This window comes from Bos mutus, chromosome 1 (genome assembly GCF_027580195.1).
Source record: "Bos mutus isolate GX-2022 chromosome 1, NWIPB_WYAK_1.1, whole genome shotgun sequence".
In the NCBI taxonomy this organism is placed as follows: domain Eukaryota; kingdom Metazoa; phylum Chordata; class Mammalia; order Artiodactyla; family Bovidae; genus Bos; species Bos mutus.
The window spans coordinates 19,353,858-19,374,432 of NC_091617.1; positions in this window are offsets into that span (position 1 = coordinate 19,353,858).

Sequence of the window (20,575 nt, forward strand, 5' to 3'; positions counted from 1 at the left end):
TTTTATTTTTCCCTTGTGTTTGACTTCCCGTAGAGTCATTATCTTAACTCACCAATTTCTTTTAAAATTAACAAAATGACAAAAGATTTGAGGGACTAAAGAAAAGAGTAATAAATTAAGAGCATAAGGTAAGTTGGGAATAAGATAAAAGTGTGTTCAAAAAGTGATAACATCATTCTTTGCATATCATAATATATCTTAACAAAACCTTAGCTTACTGAGCTCACTCTTGCTTCCTCTTTTCCAGAATCCAGATATAGACTGAAAAAGCTTATCTGTAGGTCTCCATATTTATTGCTAATGGCTATTGTCCTCCTTAAAGTATTATATGAAATTTCCAATGAACACAGGAGAACAAGGGCTAGAGTGCTCATTTATTTCCCTGTCTTATAGATATCCATAATTCACTCATTGACTGAGTAAGTATTTGCAGGGTATCTATGCAAATGTAGCAAATTGCTTACCTAAAAGCATGCTATGATTCCTTTACATGGTTTCCTTTTTTTTCCCCAATGTTTAAAATTGAGCCCATATTTAGAAACTGTGAGATTTCACATAGAAATTTCAATATTCAATTTCTTTTACCTTTAGAAGTTATGGCTCCTGGAACATAGTGTTAGGTAGAAAGTATGACTGGAATGAGTAGAAACAGCCCCTGTTTGTTGAGCATGCGATCGTCTTTTCCTCAGCCCACACCACTCCCAAATGTACAGTATTGGTCTGTTACACCCCCTTTGGCTATACTCATGGGTTCCAAAAGTACCTGCATTTGTAACCCTAGCCAAATATTAGATAACAATAAATGGGAGAGCTCTGAGAACAAAGTGACACAAAAGCATATATCTGAAATATTAAGGTTCAAGTTCTGGGCAAGTAAAGGTCAGTAGTAAGCTCAAAAATTTATTTAGAAGACTGAGCAAGATTCTTTCCTCATTCCTGATTTGTCCAATAAGATGTTTGTAGAATCAGAGTTTGGGGCTGGTGACTTCTGGAAGTCAGATGAGGAGAAAAACTATTATGCGGTAGGCATTACTTTCAGTTTCAAAAGAGATCTTATACCCACTTATTTTTCATTTTTCTGTTAAAAAATAATTTGATACATATGTTCAAGATATTGTAAATTAATACTACCATTGAATTCAGACTAATATGAAATCAGAGATTCTTTTAGATACAATTCAAGCCATTAATAAGTCTACTTTTGCTGGTTGAGATAATGTCAAAGATTCATTTAAACAGCACGAGTAGCAACTTGCATTACATACAAGTACTAACAATACTCTGCTTCTACTAACAGAATTAATGCAAAGAATTGCTTCTTTTATATGTAATTTCTACTTTGCAATTAACTATCCGTACTTTTAACCCACAGAGACAAATTTATTACTGTCTTATCAATAAAAATAATGTCTTACATGTGTGTAATACTTTAAGGCTGGCAAAGCGTTTTTAGATCCATATGAGGTAATGTATAATTTCAGTACAATACAGGTTTTTTTTATAAATTTATAAATAATTTTCTGAAACAACTGGTCTGATTTTAAGCTTGAATGCAACTAAGAATCATTAAAGTTCAATTTAAAAGAACTTTTACTGTGTATCAAAAATCATGTGTTTATATCTTTTGTATCTCATTCATCAGAAAAATTATTAACAATTACTACTGTGTTACTCCAAAGATAATAGGTAGGTAGTGGTCCTTTATAAACATTTGGTAGGACTAAACATTTCTACCTGATTTCTCCCCCTTGTCACACTTCAATCCAATTTAGCTGACTGCCATTTATTCAGCACCTACTAAGTTCAAATAGGAGTAACACAAAGTCATTACCCTCTAAAGGTTAACATCCTGTAGGGAAAAAAATTAAATACAAGATGAAATTCTGTATGTGACATAACATGTATGAAGACATCTATTTTTCCAAAAGCTTTATAAAGATGTAAGATGACTGGTGAGAATGAGGATGAAGGGAAACATCTTTTTGAAAGCTATGAAATAAGGTTTCATCTGGGGTGAATCTTGAAAAAAAATCAGAACGTTACTCTTACATACCTAGAACACAGTTGCATAAACATCTACATTATGAGCTTTTCTTTCCCCTGACCATTTATGTGCACTTACCTAATACTTTTTATGACTCTTTACTGTAACACTTTTTCTTTACTCCTTAATTTCCTAATTCAAAGTACAAGTGAGAATTATTCTTTTGTATGCCTGCCAAAAATGTAATTAAGGAAGGCCTGCTTTCATTCTATTTTAAAGTTCTATTTAAGAAAAGATTTAAAGGGCCTATTAAATTAATCATGGCACATCAAAAAATTGTCTAATATGCAGCCATTAGAAAAGATGAAATAGATAACATATATTGACTTAGAAGAAACTTCATAATTAAAATGCTAAAAAAAAAAACATAGACTCATGCATATGGTGTGAAAGCATTGTGTACACAGATTGATATTGATATTTGTGTACATAAAGAAGGAACCGTGAAAGAAAAAACCAAAACTTTAGCAGTACCTAACTTTGAGGGAAACATATTTTTCTATTTAGTATAATTCTCTATTTTTAATATGAAATACTTCCTAACAGCAAAAGTATTGATATTGAAAGAATTACAAAGCATACAACATATAATTTTTTCCCATTCTAAGATTGAAAAAAACACAGGTGTGATTTAAGTCAGTAACCTAATTCAATAATTCTTCAAGAATGAAAAATTTAACTCAAAACAAATTTCAGAGAAGTTGAAATATCATAAACTACATGAAAATACAAATTCAAATTCTTAAATCAAATTCCATTGAAGAATGATAATGTTAAAAACTATGTTTATAGTAAAGCAGATTTCTAATTTTATTAGAATTAAGGCTAGTTTTTTTTTTTTGTCAGTAACCAGCAAGTCTCATTATTTTCTGTCAAAATACCAAAAATATTGGTGATAATCTAGAGATTAAAGACAACACATAAAAAACACACGAATCTGCTTTATCATTCATTGGTGCTTTAGAAACTGGAAATAAATTCTTTTCTTTCATAGCAGATGACATATAAAGTTTAAATAGAGTTCATAAAATCTCAGTCATTCATTAGAAAGTGATACAATGACCCACCACAAAGGCAATTACAGATTAGAACTAGAATGTAGTAGCTAGGAAAATAAAGGATTTCCAGACCTTCTACAATAGCAATATATCACAGTTGGTCACTTTCAGAGCTACCCAAGGTATTCTTGTCCATCTGTGAAGTCGACTTGTATCACTCAGCCAGAACACCGAAAATGAGTACAGGTGAGGAGACTTAGCAACTTAGAGGCACCATGATTTGCCAAATACAAATCTCATGAGCAGTGAGCAAACGATAGTGTACCAAACACACATCAAGCACAGAAGATCATCAGCTAAGGTAAAATAAATGCAACCTGCTTTGCTTGCCATCTTTATGACTCCTAGCTCATTGTTGTTTTTATGTTATTATCATTTTGCTTTTGCCATATGTTCTTAATCTGTACCATTCTGCCTCTTTCAGGAAATTGAGCAGTTTGTCTTGAATTAGAGAAGAGGTGCTAGAATGTGCAAGTGGGAGGTTGACCTACATCTGAACAATTTGCATATGATTCACCACAATTAAACAATTTGGTTTGAAATAGCTGCAATTAAGCTATTATCTGAGAAGTATCTACTAGAGTAGAAATTCTAAATTTATCTTCACATATATTCTAGCCAAGAAAAGGGACACATTTTCTGGCACTCATTAAGAAAAGCTAATACAAAATTAAATTCTTCCAAATTACAATTTATTTTAATAAATTACTGATTGCTAATTATATTTATGGCAACTTTGGTTGTTTCTTTAAAAATTATAGTTTTAAAATAAGAAGAAAAGTATGAAATTATGGTAGGTTAGAGAATCATAGTTTCTAACAATATATTCCAGAGAAGGCAATGGCACCCCACTCCAGTACTCTTGCCTGGAAAATCCCATGGATGGAGGAGCCTGGAAGGCTGCAGTCCATGGGGTCGCTGAGCTTTGGACATGACTGAGCGACTTCCCTTTCACTTTCATTTCATGCATTGGAGAAGGAAATGGCAACCCACTCCAGTGTTCTTGCCTGGAGAATCCCAGGGACAGGGGAGCCTGATGGGCTGCCGTCTATGGGGTCACACAAAGTCGGACACGACTGAAGCGACTTAGCAGCAGCAGACTTAGCAGCAGCAACAATATATTCTGTATGTTAATATACAAAAGTGTGCGTGCGTGTGTGTGTGCCCAGTAGAGTTGACTCTTTGCAGCCCCATGGACTGTAGCTCGCCAGGCTTCTCTGTCCATGGAATTTTCCAGGCAAGAATACTGGATGGAGTAGGTTGCCATTTCCTCCTCCAAGGGATCTTAGAGACACAGGGATTTAACCTACATCTCCTATGTCTCCTGCATTGGCAGGCGGATTCTTTACCACTGAGCTACCTTGGAAGCTCATACATAAGTGTATAAATTATAAAATTATCTTCTTGATATATTGAAGTCATAAATGGTAATGTCAAACTACGCTAAAATTATGAAGGTAATACAAAATGTAAAATAATGAATAAATTCTGCCCATGGGGGAAAAAAACTCTAAATAATACAATAAACTGTAGTAATATGTAATAGTAAGGGGAACAGTAAAGAATCAACCTGCATGAAGGAGACCTGCATTCAATACCTGGGTCTGGAAAATCCCATGCAAAGGGAATGACTACTCATTTTTATTTTTGCCTGGAGAATTCTTGCCATGGACAGAGGAGTCTGGTGGGCTATAGTTCATGGGGTAACAAAGTGTCAGACATGATTGAGTGACTAACATTTTCACTTTGACTTCACAGTATGTAATAATATGAAGAAAAGTGCAAACTGACAATTAAACACTATGCATTGGATGATTTCGAGTTGACAGGTGAGTAGAGATAACACATTTTTCAGATTTTCCAAATAAGCAACATTAATTATGTCTATATCTAAAAAGAGGTGTAAAGTATTAAAACATAGCTAAAACAAAAGCATTCTATTTGCCATAGAATTACAAATATATTCTATAACCAGAAATCAGGGTTCTTTTTCCTACCTTTAGAGGCACATAAGAGGTTCTCTGACTAATCTTCAAGGATATCCTAAAAAATAAATAGAAAATGCATGATATAGAGAGCAACAAAATAGGAGGATTGTTTTAGCATTATTATTAACACTGAGTGTTCGTGGTCTATTTGCTGGGGGTTCGTTTATTTACTGTGTCAAGGAATTGCTTTTCCATCCACAAATGAGTTTGGCAGCACTGAAGGACACATAAGCATTACAATAAAATATATGTTGACTGAGATTTTTGCTATCTGTTGGGTATGGACATAGTGATTAAGACTCTTCTTATTTACAACTATTAGCCAATTTAGCAATTTTACTGTTGACAGTAGAGGTAAAAAGGAAAAAGCAATCATGCCTTATTGCCAAAATGAAACAAAAAAACCCTATAAAATTGCAAACACTTCTAGATTTAATAACATCTTTTTATATCATTAGGTGTCACACTGAGTGAAGTAAGTCAGACAGAGAAGAACAAATATCATATGACATCTCTTACATGTGGAATCTAAAAAATGATATAAATGAACTTACTTAGAAAACAGAAAGAGACGGACTTAGAAAAGGAACTCATGGTTTCCAGGGGAAGGGATAGTTACAGACTTTGGGAAGATCATGTGCACACTGCTATATTTAAAATGGATAACCAACAAAAACTTACTGTATAGCACATGGAACTCTGCTCAATGTTATGTGCCAGCCTGGATGGAAGGGGGCATCTGGGGGAGAATGGATACATGTATATATATAGCTGAGTCCCTTCACTGTTCATCTGAAACTATCACAACATTGCTAACTGCCATACTGCAATAGAAAATGTTTTCGGTGTTAAAAAATAAAAATTAAGTTAAAAAATACAGGTACTAACTTGTAGTCCATTTTGTGGATATGATCACAAGATTTCAACCTGGAGTGAGATCAAGTCCCATGTTGCAGAGTTTTAAGAGAGATATTACCTCAAAGAGGAAATTACTATAAGGAAATTCTGGTGATCTTCATTAGAATAGAACTGATCTTAGAACTAGGAGGTAACTTAAAAATCAACTGGTTCAACATCCTCACTTTACAAAATAAAGCAGTAGCCTATAGTTAGCTTATGGCAAAACTAAGGGTAGAATATCCATTTCCCAGCCTCATCCCACAGCATTAAGTTACTTAATTCTTCGTAACTTCCAAGATTAGGAAGGAGTAGAGAAGAGTGGAATTCTGTATTTTGCTTTGGAAAAGTTCCATCTTCTTGGCAAAGCTTCATACTCCTAATTGCATAAATGACCTATTGAATCAATATTTATTTTATCTACATCATTCAAAACTCCTTTCTTTGGTAAAGAGAGATATAGTCCTCCCTTGGTATGTGAAAGGGATTAGTTCTAGGACCTTCTCTTTCCCATGGATACACAAATCCCTGGATGCTCACGTTCCTCTATAAAATAGCACAGAATTTGCATGTAACCTATGCACATCCTCCTATAAACTTTAACTTTTTTCCTTCCTCTTTTGAGATATAATTAACATATAGCATGAAATAAGTTTAAGGTACACAGCATAATTATTTGATTTACATGCATCATCATTTACACAATATATTTAGTGAACAGCCATCATTTCATATAGATACAAAAATGAATAGAAAAAAACTTTTCCTTGTGATGAGAACTCTTAGGATCATTCTTTTGACAACCCTCATATCTAACATACAACAGTGCTAATTATATTTATCATGTACATTACACCCCAGTACTTATTTATCTTATTGTCATATACATTACATCCAAAGTACTTATCTATCTTATAACTGGAAGTTTGGCCTTTTGACTGCCTTCATCTAATTCACCCTCCCTATACCAGTACCTCTGGTAACCACAAATATGATCTCTTTTTCTGTGAGTTTGCTTGTTTGCTTTGAAGTATAATTGACCTGCAACACTGCGCTCTTGGTAGACAACAAAGTGATTCGATATCTCTATTTCAAAATGATCATCATGATAACTCTCGTTATAATACCCTACAAAGATACTACATAATTATTGACTATATTTCCCACTGCAGATGGTGACTATAGCCATGAGATTAAAAGAGGTTTGCTCTTGGAAGAAAAACTATGACAAACTAGACAGCATATTGAAAAGAAGAGACATTACTTTGCTGACAAATATCCATATAGTCAAAGCTATGGTTCTTCCTGTAGTCATGTATGGATGTGAGAGTTGGACCATAAAGAAGGCTGAGTGCCGAAGAAATGAAGCTTTTGAACTGTGGTGCTTGAGAAGACTCTTGAGAGTCCCTTGGACTGGAAGGAGATCAAACCAGTCAATCCTAAAGGAAATTGACTCTGAATATTCACTGGAAGGACTGATGCCAAAGCTAAAACTCCAATACTTTGACCACCTGATGTGAAGAACTGACTCATTTGAAAAGACCCTGATGCTGGGAAAGATTGAAGGCAGGAGGAGAAACGGGGTGACAGAGGATGCGATGGTTGGATGGCATCACCGACTCAATGGACATGAGATTGAGCAAGGTATGGGAGATGGTGAAGGACGGGGAAGACTGTGTGTGCTGCAGTCCATGGGGTCAGAAAGCACTGGAAACAACTTAGTGACTAAACAACAACAGCAGTATTTCCCACACTCTCCATTGTATACCTCTAATTCATTTATTTTGTATCTGGAAGTCTGTGTATCTTATTAATCTCCCTCTTGTATTTCTCTCCTTCCATATACTTTAAATCATCTCTAGATAAGTAAAATACCTTATACAATGTAAATCCTATGTAAAGAGTTATCTGAATGGAAAATTCAAGTTTTGCTTTGTGAAACTTTCTAGAATACTTTGTTAATACCTTCCAAATAGCGGTAGGTTGGATCCGTGGATGCAGAACCCCTGTATATGGAGGGCCAATTAAAGAGTTAAATGACAAGGTTCTAGTCATAAACTTCTTATAATCAGTGACAAAAGTCAGGGGAAAAAAAAAAAAAGGGAAAAAACAAGAGCTACAAAGCTGACAAAAACTGTCTCTACTGAACACTGCAAGCAGGGTGTGAGAGAACCAACACAGTATCACTTTGCATAAAATCTTTTTACAGGGCAGTCTTCAAGGAAAGTCTAACAAATGGCTCCCCTCTCTAAGCTCATCTGTATAACCATACGCAGTAATGAAATCATCTGCAATCCAACTAGACTTCATTAAAAATACATATTTATTATATGTACAATCATTTGTGATCCTTAATAAAATGCAATTTTTGTAACAATAACAATGGCTTATTAAACCATATCTTATGAATGCCTTTATAAGGTGGGCAGTAACCCCTGGACCCCAGTCTGTGTTGCTGTTAACAGTAACCTCTATGTTTTCAGAAAATGCAATAACAGAGTCAACATTGCAAAAGAATAGAATCCACCCCTGTACTAACAAGATCTAGAATTTTGAGGACTGGAAGTTGAGCATGCAGCAATGTTACTCCTATGGGGATATTTTCTTGTGCTGTAAATTCAGGTACAGCTTGTGTTGGCCCTGCTGGAAGCTCATAGTATCACAGTAAGATGTCACTCTGCTTGCTGGACAAACTCAATGATTAATTCATGTTTCCACTGCAGAATGTCAAAGGACGAGAGTCACAGTTTAAAAGTTACATCAGATATCAAAAAGACATGGAATAAAAAAGTGTTTCCAAGTGTGAAATTTAAACATTTGGAGTGTAGCTAGTCAAAGTACTAGTGTCTCTAAGAAGATGGAGCATTATTTAGTAATAAGAAATATTTGTTGGATTTTATTGCTACAATTTTTCAATTATACTTAAATCATGAGGAAAGAATTCTGAAAAAAAAATTATTTCTGCGAGCCAAAGTTTAAGCAACTTAACCCAACCATATTTAAGAGAAATAAAGTCATAGAATGAATTACAAGGAAATATGTTCTTTGAAATTTTGGTAAGTAATAAAGTAAAAATGTTTCTACATTTTTCTATTTAGAGGTCAGCCCTCTTACAAATACATTAGTATAAACATACCGAATTACAAGGAAGTATGTTCTTTGAAATTTTGGTAAGCAATGAAGTAAAAATGTTTCTACATTTTTCTATTTAGAGGTCAGCCCTCTTACAAATATATAAATGCAAACATTCACATAGTATTGTGGGTGAACGCATTTACGTTGTACACAAACAAGTATGGCTAAACACTGAAATATATGGTTTAATCCATTATGTATTTTATGTTCTCAAATATCTTTGGCTAGAGACTAGAGTTTTGGCTTTATAAACAACTCTACTATCAGGGTTATGATAAATAAACATGTCTACACGTTTCAAAGTGACATACACAGGATAAATCCCTGCCACTTTAGGGCAAGATTACCAGAGTGTGAGATACAAGATGTTGTAGACAGTTGGAGAAGGAAGAAGTGAATGTCGAATTACTATTTTTAATACAAAATTAATTAGAAGCTCTCTTGTTTTCTGCTTTCCTCTTCCACTGAGGAGACTACTGTTTATTAAAGATGCCACCAAAAAACACTTAAAAGATAACCTGTTTTAGAAAAATGTAGTTTAAACAATCAAAAGACTGTAAAATGTTGTATAAATCTAATTATGCTTTGGGCTCCCTGGTGGCTCAGGGTAAAGAATCCACCTGCCAATGCAGGAGACACAAGAGACTTGGGTCCAATCCCTGGGTCAGAAAGGTCCCCTGGAGTAGGAAATGGCAACCTGCTATAGTATCCTTGCCTGGGATATTCCATCGACAGAAGAACTTGGTGGTCTGCACCCCCTGGACTCACAAAGAGTCAGACAGAGCTGAGTGACTGAGAACGCCCACACAACTATGCTTGATTCCTAAAGTCTTTTCTTCTTTCCTCAGAATAAGAGGACTCAACGAATGTATATTCCACGCAGACAAAGTTGCTTAATGCATTTAAGAAAAGCAGAATTAGACTGTAGCATTTCATTCTCAGCACACAGGAACAACCACCTTTATGTCTTCATGTTACACCTCAACATAAAATATGCATGCTTTATCCTTGACCCAGGGATTGAACCTGGGTCTCCTGCATTGCAGGCAGATTCTTTAACATCTGAGCGACCAGGGAAGCCCATAGAGAATTATATTTCAAGTATTTATTAAAATAGAATTTGAACTTATAGTTAACAGGGGGGAGTGGTGGGGGTTGGTAGATAGGGCATTGGAATTGAAATGTATGCTCTGTTATATCTAAAATGGATAACCAGGAAGGACCCACTATATAGCACAAGAAACTCTGTTCAGTATTCTGTAACAACTTAATTGGAAAAAGAATTTGAAAAGGGGTGAAAAGTGAAAGTGTTGGTCACTCAGTCATGTCTGACTCTTTGCAACCCCCTGGACTGCAGCCCATCAGGCTACTCTGTCCATATTTTCCAGTCAAGGATACTAGAGTGGTTTGCCATTTCCTTCTCTGGGGTATCTTCCAGACCCAGGGATTGAACCTAGTTCTCCCATATTGCAGGCAGATTCTTTACCTTCTGAGCTACCAGGAAACCCTCTGAAAAGGGGTAGAAACATGTATATATATGGCTGAGTCACTTTGTTGTATAACTGAAACAAACACAGCAATGTTAATCAACTATACTCCAAAATAAAACAAAAAGTTTAAATAATTTTAAAAATTTGAATTTAAATGTTTTGTATTACCTGTGGGCCAACTGGGTTAAAACCTTTTTAATGTCTAAATAAGTTTTCTTATTTTACATATAAATAGATGAATACAAATGTATAATATAATATTTAAAGTAAAGCCTAATTTTATTATCAAAGCATATGTTTTCCATTGATTTCCACTATGCTGAGTACTGCCATTTTAAGAATAGTGGGCATGAAAACTTCCACATTTTTAGCTTTGAGGTTCACGTCTAGCTTCTCTTCATATTACATGAGGTATCCTGGTACTATATTTTTACTTGAAAACCCATATTCTTCTGTGTGGATCAACATAGAAGTTTAAGGTTAAAAAATAAAATTCAATTTAAAAACAGTACATTTCTGACTTTACTAATAAAGTATAAATTTTTCAGCTCAGTTCAGTTCGGTTCAGTCGCTCAGTCATGTCCGACTATTTGAGATCCCCTGAACCAGAGCATGCCAGGTCTCCCTGTCCATCAGTAATTCCTGGAGTTCACCAAAACCCATGTCCATTGAGTCAATGATGCCATCCAACCATCTCATCCTCTGTTATCCCCTTCTCCTCCTGCCTTCAATCTTTCCCAGCCTCAGGGTCTTTTGCAGTGAGTCAGCTCTTAACATCAGGTGGCCAAAGTATTGGAGTTTCAGCTTTAACATCAGTACTTCCAATGAACACCCAGGACTGATTTCCTTTAGGATGGACTGGTTGGATCTCCTTGCAGTCCATAGGACTCTCAAGAGTCTTCTCCAACATCACAGTTCAAAAGCATCAATTCTTTGGCACTCAGCTTTTTTAAAGCCCAACTCTCACATCCATACATGACTACTGGAAAAACTATAGCTTTGACTAGACAGACATTTGTTGACAAAGTAATGTCTCTGCTTTATAATATGCTGTCTAGGTTGGTCATAACTTTCCTTCCAAGGAGCAAGCGTCTTTTAATTTCATGGCTGCAGTCACCATCTGCTGTGATTTTGGAGCCCCCCAAAATAAAGTTTCTCACTGTTTCCACTGTTTCCCCATCTATTTCTGATGATGTGATAGGACCAGATGCCACGATCTTAGTTTTCTGAATGTTGAATTTTAAGCCAACTTTTCCACTCTCCTCTTTCACTTTCATCAAGAGTCTCTTCAATTTCTCTTCACTTTCTCCCATAAGGGTGATGTCATCTGCATATCTGAGGTTATTAACATATCTCCCGGCAATCTGGATTCCAGCTTGTGCTTCTTCCAGCCCAGCATTTCTCATGATGTACTCTGCATATAAGTTAAATAAGTAGGGTGACAATATACAGCCTTGACGTACTCCTTTTCCTATTTGGAACCAGTCTGTTGTTCCATGTCCAGATCTAACTGTTGCTTCCTGACCTGCATACAGGTTTCTCAAGAGGCAGGACAGGTGGTCTGGTATTCCCATCTCTTTCAGAATTTTCCACAGTTTATTATGATCCACACAGTTAAAGGCTTTGGCATAGTCAATAAAGCAGAAATAGATGTTTTTTGGAACTCTGTTGTTTTTTCAATGATTCAGGGAATGTTGGCAATTTGATCTCTAGTTCCTCTGCCTTTTCTAAAACCCCAGCTTGAACTTCTGGAACTTCACAGTTTATGTATTGCTGAAGCCTGGCTTGGAGAATTTTGAGCATTACTTTATAGTGTATTCAGTTCAGTTCAGTTCAGTTGCTCAGTCGTGTCTGACTCTTTGTGACCCCATGAATCGCAACATGGCAGGCCTCCCTGTCCATCACCAATTCCTGGAGTTCATCCAAACTCATGTGCATCAAGTCAGTTATGCCATCCAGTCATCTCATCCTCTGCTGTCCCCTTCTCCTCCTGCCCCCAATCCCTCCCAGCATCAGGGTCTTTTCCAATGAGTCAACTCTTCACATGAGGTGGCCAAAGTATTGGAGTTTCAGCCTCAGCATCAGTCCTTCCAATGAACACCCAGGACTGGTCTCCTTTAGGATGGACTTGTTGGATCTCTTTGCAGTCCAAGGGATTTGCAAGAGTCTTCTCCAGCACCACAGTTCAAAAGTATCAATTCTTCGGCGCTTAGCTTTCTTTATAGTCCAACTCTCACATCCATACATGTTAGATGAGTGCAATTGTGCGGTAGTTTGAGCATTCTTTGGCATTGCCTTTCTTAGGTATTGGAATGAAAACTGACCTTTTCCAGTTCTGGGGCCACTGCTGAGTTTTCCAAATTTGCTGGCATACTGAGTGCAACAGTTTCACAGCATCAACTTTTAGGATTTGAAATAGCTCAACTGGAATTCCATCTAGCTTTGTTCCTAGTGATGCTTCCTAAGGCCCATTTGACTTCACATTCCAGAATGTCTGGCTCTAGGTGAGTGATCACACCATTGTGATTATCTGGGTCATGAAGATCTTTTTTATACAGTTCTGTGTATTCTGGCCACCTCTTCTTAATATCTTCTGCTTCTGTTAGGTCCATACCATTTCTGTCTTTTACTGTGCCCATCTTTGCATGAAATGTTCCCTTGGTATCTCTAATTTCTTTGAATATATCTAGTCTTTCCCATTCTGTCATTTTCCTCTATTACTTTGCATTGATCCCTGAGGAAGGATTTCTTATCTCTCCTTGCTATTCTTTGGAACTCTGCATTCACATGCTTATATCTTTCCTTTTCTCCTTTGCTTTTCACTTAACTTCTTTTCACAGCTATTTGTAAGGCCTCCTCAGACAGCCATTTTGCTTTTTTGCATTTCTTTTCCATGGGGATGGTCTTGATCCCTGTCTTCTTTACAATGTCATGATCCTCTGTCCATAGTTCATCAGGCACTCTATCTATCAGATCTAGTCCCTTAAATCTATTTCTCACTTCCACTGTATAATAAGGGATTTAATTTAGGTCATACCTGAATGGTCTAGTGGTTTTCCCTACTTTCTTCAATTTAATTCTGAATTTGGCAATAAGGAGTTCATGATCTGAGCCACAGTCAGCTCCTGGTCTTGTTTTTGCTGACAGTATAGAGCTTCTCCATCTTTGGCTGCAAAGAATATAATCAATCTGACTTCAGTATTGACCATCTGGTGATGTCCATGTGTAGAGTCTTCTCTTGTGTTGTTGGAAAAGGGTGTTTGCTATGACCAATGTGTTCTCTTGGCAAAACTCTATTAGCCTTTGCCCTGCTTCATTCTGTACTCCAAGGCCAAATTTGCCTGTTACTCCAGTTGTTTCTTGACTTCCTACTTTTGCATTCCAGTCCGCTATAATGAAAAGGACATCTTCTTTGGGTGTTAGTTCTAAAAGGTCTTGTAGGTCTTCATAGACCTGTTCAACTTCAGCTTCTTCAGCATTACTGGTTGGGGCATAGACTTGGGTTACTGTGATATTGAATCGTTTGCCTTGGAAACGAACAGAGATTATTCTGTCGTTTTTGAGATTGCATCCAAGTACTGCATTTTGGACTCTTTTATTGACTATGATGGCTACTCCATTTCTTCTAAGCGATTCTTGCCCACAGTAGTAGATATAATGGTCATCTGAGTTAAATTCACCCATTCCAGTCCATTTTAGTTCGCTGATTCCTAGAATGTGGACGTTCATTCTTGCCATCTCCTGTTTGACCACTTCCGATTTGCCTTGATTCATGGACCTGACATTTCAGGATCCTATGCAATATTGTTCTTTACAGCATCGGACCTTGCTTCTATCATCAGTGCATCCACAACTGGGTGTTTTTGCTTTGGCTCCATCCCTTCATTCTTTCTGGATTATTTTTCCACTGATCTCCAGTAGCATATTGGGCACCTACCGACCTGGGGAGTTCATCTTTCAGTGTCTTACCTTTTTGCCTTTTCATAGTGTAATTTTTTTTTCCATACATTTTTGTTTAGGAGAAATAGTTGTGTTTTTCCTAGCTTTTACACACCTTATTTTCTGTTCATATCAGATCAGATCAGTCACTCAGTCGTGTCCGACTCCTTGCGACCCCATGAATCGCAGCACGCCAGGCCTCCCTGTCCATCACCAACTCGCGGAGTTCACTCAGACTCACGTCCATCGAGTCAGTGATGCCATCCAGCCATCTCATCCTCTGTCATCCCCTTCTCCTCCTGCCCCCAATCCCTCCCAGCATCAGAGTCTTTTCCAGTGAGTCAACTCTTCACATGAGGTGGCCAAAGTACTGGAGTTTCAGCTTTAGCATCATTCCTTCCAAAGAAATCCCAGGGCTGATCTCCTTCAGAATGGACTGATTGGATCTCCTTGCAGTCCAAGGGACTCTCAAGAGTCTTCTCCAACACCACAGTTCAAAAGCATCAATTCTTCGGTGCTCAGCCTTCTTCACAGTCCAACTCTCACATCCATACATGACCGCAGGAAAAACCATAGCCTTGACTAGACGAACCTTTGTTGGCAAAGTAATGTCTCTGCTTTTGAATATGCTATCTAGGTTGGTCATAATTTTCCTTCCAAGGAGTAAGCGTCTTTTAATTTCATGGCTGCAGTCACCATCTGAACACCCTGCATTTTGAATAACCTAATTCTATACTTTGAATTCACGTCCACAGGAGGGTAAGGATTATCATTAGTCTTTTAGGCTTTGTCTCTTTAATAATACCGGGAAATTGTGGTTAAGTTAATGGCACACAGATTCTTCTCACAAAAGGTTATAAGACCTAATGCTTTTATAGTATTCTAACAACCTTCATTCTCTAATATTGGTGCTGCTGCTGCTAAGTCCCTTCAGTCGTGTCCAACTCTGTGTGACCCCATAGACGGCAGCCCACCAGGCTCCCCCATCCCTGGGATTCTCCAGGCAAGAACACTGGAGTGGGTTGCCATTTCCTTCTCCAATGCATGAAAGTGAAAAGTGAAAGTGAAATCGCTCAGTCGTGTCCGACTCTTAGCGACCCCATGGACTGCAGCCTACCAGGCTCCTCCGTCCATGGGATTTTCCAGGCAAGAGTGCAGGAGTGGGGTGCCATGCCTTCTCCCTAACAATAATAAGATGGCGTAATCACTATAAGCCCATTTCTGACCTTTCAAAAGCTGCAGCTTCCTTGCATGGTGATCACATGGCTTAAGAATTGTTCCAACAGTAACTTCATGTCCAAGGAATTTGATAAGGCCTTTTTCCTACAAAGGCTCTTTTGGAGATGATGATATTACTGGTTTTCTGCCAAAAGACCTGGTGTAGAGATTTATCTCTAGTGATTTTTTTTTTCCCAAGTGACAGTTGGAACATATCCAGGAGGATAGCTGTAGAAGTATTCTTAAGTAATTTTAAGGACCCAGCTGAGGTCTTGTCAGTTGATCTGGAAAAAGCAGTGATGGCACCCCAGTGACAGATTGTCCAACTGTCCCGTTTAATACCTTTCTGTAGTAAAAATCACCACGCAGGTAAAATTCGCTGTATTTTAAAAATCACACAGATCTAGTATGTGTGATTTTTAACTATATTCATACATACATGATAGAGTAAGCTTCATATTTATTAAAAGGGGATACACACTCTTTTTAAATGTATTTTATCTTGCAATAAATTAAATACTCAATATTTTATTCCTAAAATATCCCCACTTTCATTTTGGAAGATACAAAATAATTAGTAACTTTAATTAAGGAAACAAGAAATTCTTGTTCTGAGTTTAAATACTATCCCAAATAATAAGCAAATTAATAAATAAAATGTAACAAACTAGATGGTGATCAGTGCTATGAAGATAGATAAAGCATGGAAATGGGGACATGTGGATCAGTGTTAAGATTTTAGATAAGGTTGGAAGATTAGGATGTTGAAAGAGAAAAAAAAAAGGTTACATTGATTCCTTGAGGCTCTAAGCTATCACCTTGGTTATGTTATTATGGTATTGGAAACCTTTGAGCCTGAGTTTTTCCTTCATGTCACCATGTGATCTTTCTGTAAAATGGGATAACAACATGCTTTGTTCAAATTTTTGCAACACATATTTGAATGTAAAAATATTATAGGTAAATATTTGAAAAGAACAATGATTAAAGACAATGCACCAGAAAGGAACTTAATGAGCTTTATTTAGCTTTGGACACCATCCTAGGTCATTGACACATATTAGTTAAGACTCATAATTATTATTTCCACTTGTGGATAAATAAATGGATACTTTAGAAGATTTAATGACTTCCTAACATCAGAAAGACTGTAAAGGGAGAAGGCAGGGTTTTGATCTGAGTGCCTATTGCTCCAAAGCCCAATTCCTGCAGCCTCACCTTACTGACCCTCTGAAAAAGAAGACTCTTCCATCATCACATCAATTCTTGCAATCCTTAATATCCAGTGTAATATCTTAAAAGCTTCATGTTGCTGTCATATGTTAAAATTCTTTAAACATGTCCCCTAATTACATATTATCACTCATAAAATTTATGAAGTAAGTGTTATTCAGGAAAGTGAACACAAAATGGTTATATGATCATTATGTAACCTCAATTGCCAGTGAGAAAGATAGAACTGAACCTTAGTTAGTAAACTTAAGTTAGAAAACTCTGAATCCATTTGCTTTTGTACTGTATCATACTGCTTTAAACTTTGAGTTAGAAAAATGAGGCAAGTTCAGTGAAGTTCAGTTCAATAGCTCAGTCATGTCCGACTCTTTGCGACCCCATGAACCACAGCACAACAGGCCTTCCTGTCCATCACCAACTCACAGAGTCCCCCCAAACCCATGTCCATTGTGTTGGTGATGCCATCCAACCATCTCATCCTCTGTCGTCCCCTTGGCCTCCTGCCCTCAATCCTTCCCAGCATCAGGGTCTTTTTAAGTGAGTCAGCTCTCCACATCAGGTGACCAAAGTATTGGAATTTGAGCTTCAACATCAGTCCTTCCAATGAACACCCAGGACTGATCTCCTTTAGGATGGACTGGTTGGATCTCCTTGCAGTCCAAGGGACTCTCAACAGTCTTTTCCAACACTGCAGTTCAAAAACATTAATTCTTTGGGGTTCACCTTTCTTTATAGACCAACTCTCACATCCATACATGACCACTGGAAAAACCATAGCCTTGAATAGATGAAACTTTGTTGGCAAAGTAATGTCTCTGCTTTTTAATATGCTGTCTAAGTTGGTCATAACTTTCCTTCCAATGAGCAAGGGTCTTTTAATTTCATTGCCGCAATCACCATCCACAGTGATTTTGGACCCCAGAAAAATAAAGTAAGCCACTGTTTCGACTGTTTCCCCATCTATCTGCCATGAAATGATGAGACCGGATGCCATCAGATCAGATCAGATCAGTTGCTCAGTCGTGTCCGACTCTTTGCGACCCCATGAATCGCAGCACGCCAGGCCTCCCTGTCCATCACCAACTCCCGGAGTTCACTGAGACTCACATCCATCGAGTCAGTGATGCCATCCAGCCATCTCATCCTCTGCTGTCCCCTTCTCCTCTTGCCCCCAATCCCTCCTAGCATCAGAGTCTTTTCCAATGAGTCAACTCTTAGCATGAGGTGGCCAAAGTACTGGAGTTTCAGCTTTAGCATCATTCCTTCCAAAGAAATCCCGGGGCTGATCTCCTTCAGAATGGACTGGTTGGATCTCCTTGCAGTCCAAGGGACTCTCAAGAGTCTTCTCCAACACAACAGTTCAAAAGCACCAGTTCTTCAGTGCTCAGCCTTCTTCACAGTCCAACTCTCACATCCATACATGACCACTGGAAAAACCATAGCCTTGACTAGACAAACCTTTGTTGGCAAAGTAATGTCTCTGCTTTTGAATATGCTATCTAGGTTGGTCATAACTTTCCTTCCAAGGAGTAAGCATCTTTTAATTTCATGGCTGCAGTCACCATCTGCAGTGATTTTGGAGCCCAGAAAAATGAAGTCTCACACTGTTTCCACTGTTTCCCCATCTATTTCCCATGAAGTGATGGGACCAGATGCCATGATCTTCATTTTCTGAATGTTGAGCTTTAAGCCAACTTTTTCACTCTCCACTTTCACTTTCATCAAGAGGCTTTTTAGTTCCTCTTCACTTTCTGCCATAAGGGTGGTGTCATCTGCATATCTGAGGTTATTGATATTTCTCCCAGAAATCTTGATTCCAGCTTGTGTTTCTTCCAGTCCAGCGTTTCTCATGATGTACTCTGCATATAAGTTAAATAAGCAGGGTGACAATATAAAGCCTTGACATACTCCTTTTCCTATTTGGAACCAGTCTGTTGTTCAATGTCCAGTTCTAACTGTTGCTTCCTGACCTGCATACAGGTTTCTCAAGAGGCAGGACAGGTGGTCTGGTATTCCCATCTCTTTCAGAGTTTTCTACAGTTTATTGTGATCCACACAGTCAAAGGCTTTGGCATAGTCAATAAAGCAGAAATAGATGTTTTTCTGGAACTCTCTTGCTTTTTTGATGATCCAACAGATGTTGGATATTTGATCTCTGGTTCCTCTGCCTTTTCTAAAACCAGCTTGAACATCTGGAAGTTCACAGTTCATATATTGCTGAAGCCTGGCTTGGAGACTTTTGAGCATTATTTTACTAGCGTGTGAGATGAGTGCAATTGTGCAGTAGTTTGAGCATTCTTTGGCATTACCTTTCTTTGGGATTGGTATTTAAACGGATGTTTTCCAGTCCTGTGGCCACTGCTGAATTTTCCAAATTTGCTGGCATATTGAGTGCAGCACTTTCACAGCATCATCTTTTAGAATTTGAAATAGCTCAACTGGAATTCCATTGCATCCACTAGCTTCGTTCATAGTGATGCTTCCTAAGGCAAAGTTTCTCCAAATCAGAAGCACTATTCTGTTTTTTTGTTCTTGCTTTTTTTTTTTTTTTCCTCTTTGGGGTTGAAACTATGTAGGAGCAACAAATATAAAAGAATTGAAAATTAAGTTCCCTCATTTTCTGATTTTAGCATTCCCATTCTCTTCTTTTATAAATAAGCTTATTTTACTCTTCATTTTGTTCCTTGGCCACATTCAAACAATCAATTTATTCAATTCTAATGTGTAAACATAAAATGCTTTACTTTTTCAGACTTTATTTTTTTGCAAAAGGAGCTCATGATCTGAGCCACAGTTAGCTCCTGGTCTTGTTTTTGCTGAGTATATAGAGCTTCTCCATCTTTGTTTGCAAAGAATATAATCAATCTGACTTCTGTATTGACCATCTGGTGACGTCCATGTGTAGAGTTGTCTCTTGTGTTGTTGGAAGAGGTTGTCTGCTATGACTAGTGCATTCTCTTGGCAAAACTCTGTTAGCCTTTCCCCTGTTTCATTTTGTACTCCAAGGCCAAACTTGCCTGTTACTCCAGGTATCTCTTGACTTCCTACTTTTGCATTGTAGTCCTCTGTGATGAAAAGTACATCTTTTTCTGGAGAAGACTCTTAAGAATCCTTGGACTGCAAGGAGATTAAACTGGTAAATCCTAAAGGAAATCAATCCAGGATATTCATTGGAAGGACTGATGCTGAAGCTGAAGCTCCAATACACTGGTCACCTGATGAGAAGAACTGACTCATTGGAAAAGACCCTGATACCAGGAAAAAATGAAGACATGGGGAGAAGGTGGTGACAGAGGATGAGATGGTTGGATGGCATTATTGACTCAATGGACATGAGTTTGAGCAAATACTGAGACATAGTCAAGGACAGGGAAGTCTGGCATGCTGTAGTCCATGGGGTCACAAAGAATCAGGCTTGATTGAGCCACTGAACAACAGCAACAAAATCAGGCTTGATACAATTCCACTCTTTTGTTATTTGCATAAAAATATTTATTATTCAGTTAGTGTTTCTATCCATAAATAAAGCTGAGCACTGAAGAATTGATGTTTTTGAACTGTGGTGTTGGAGAA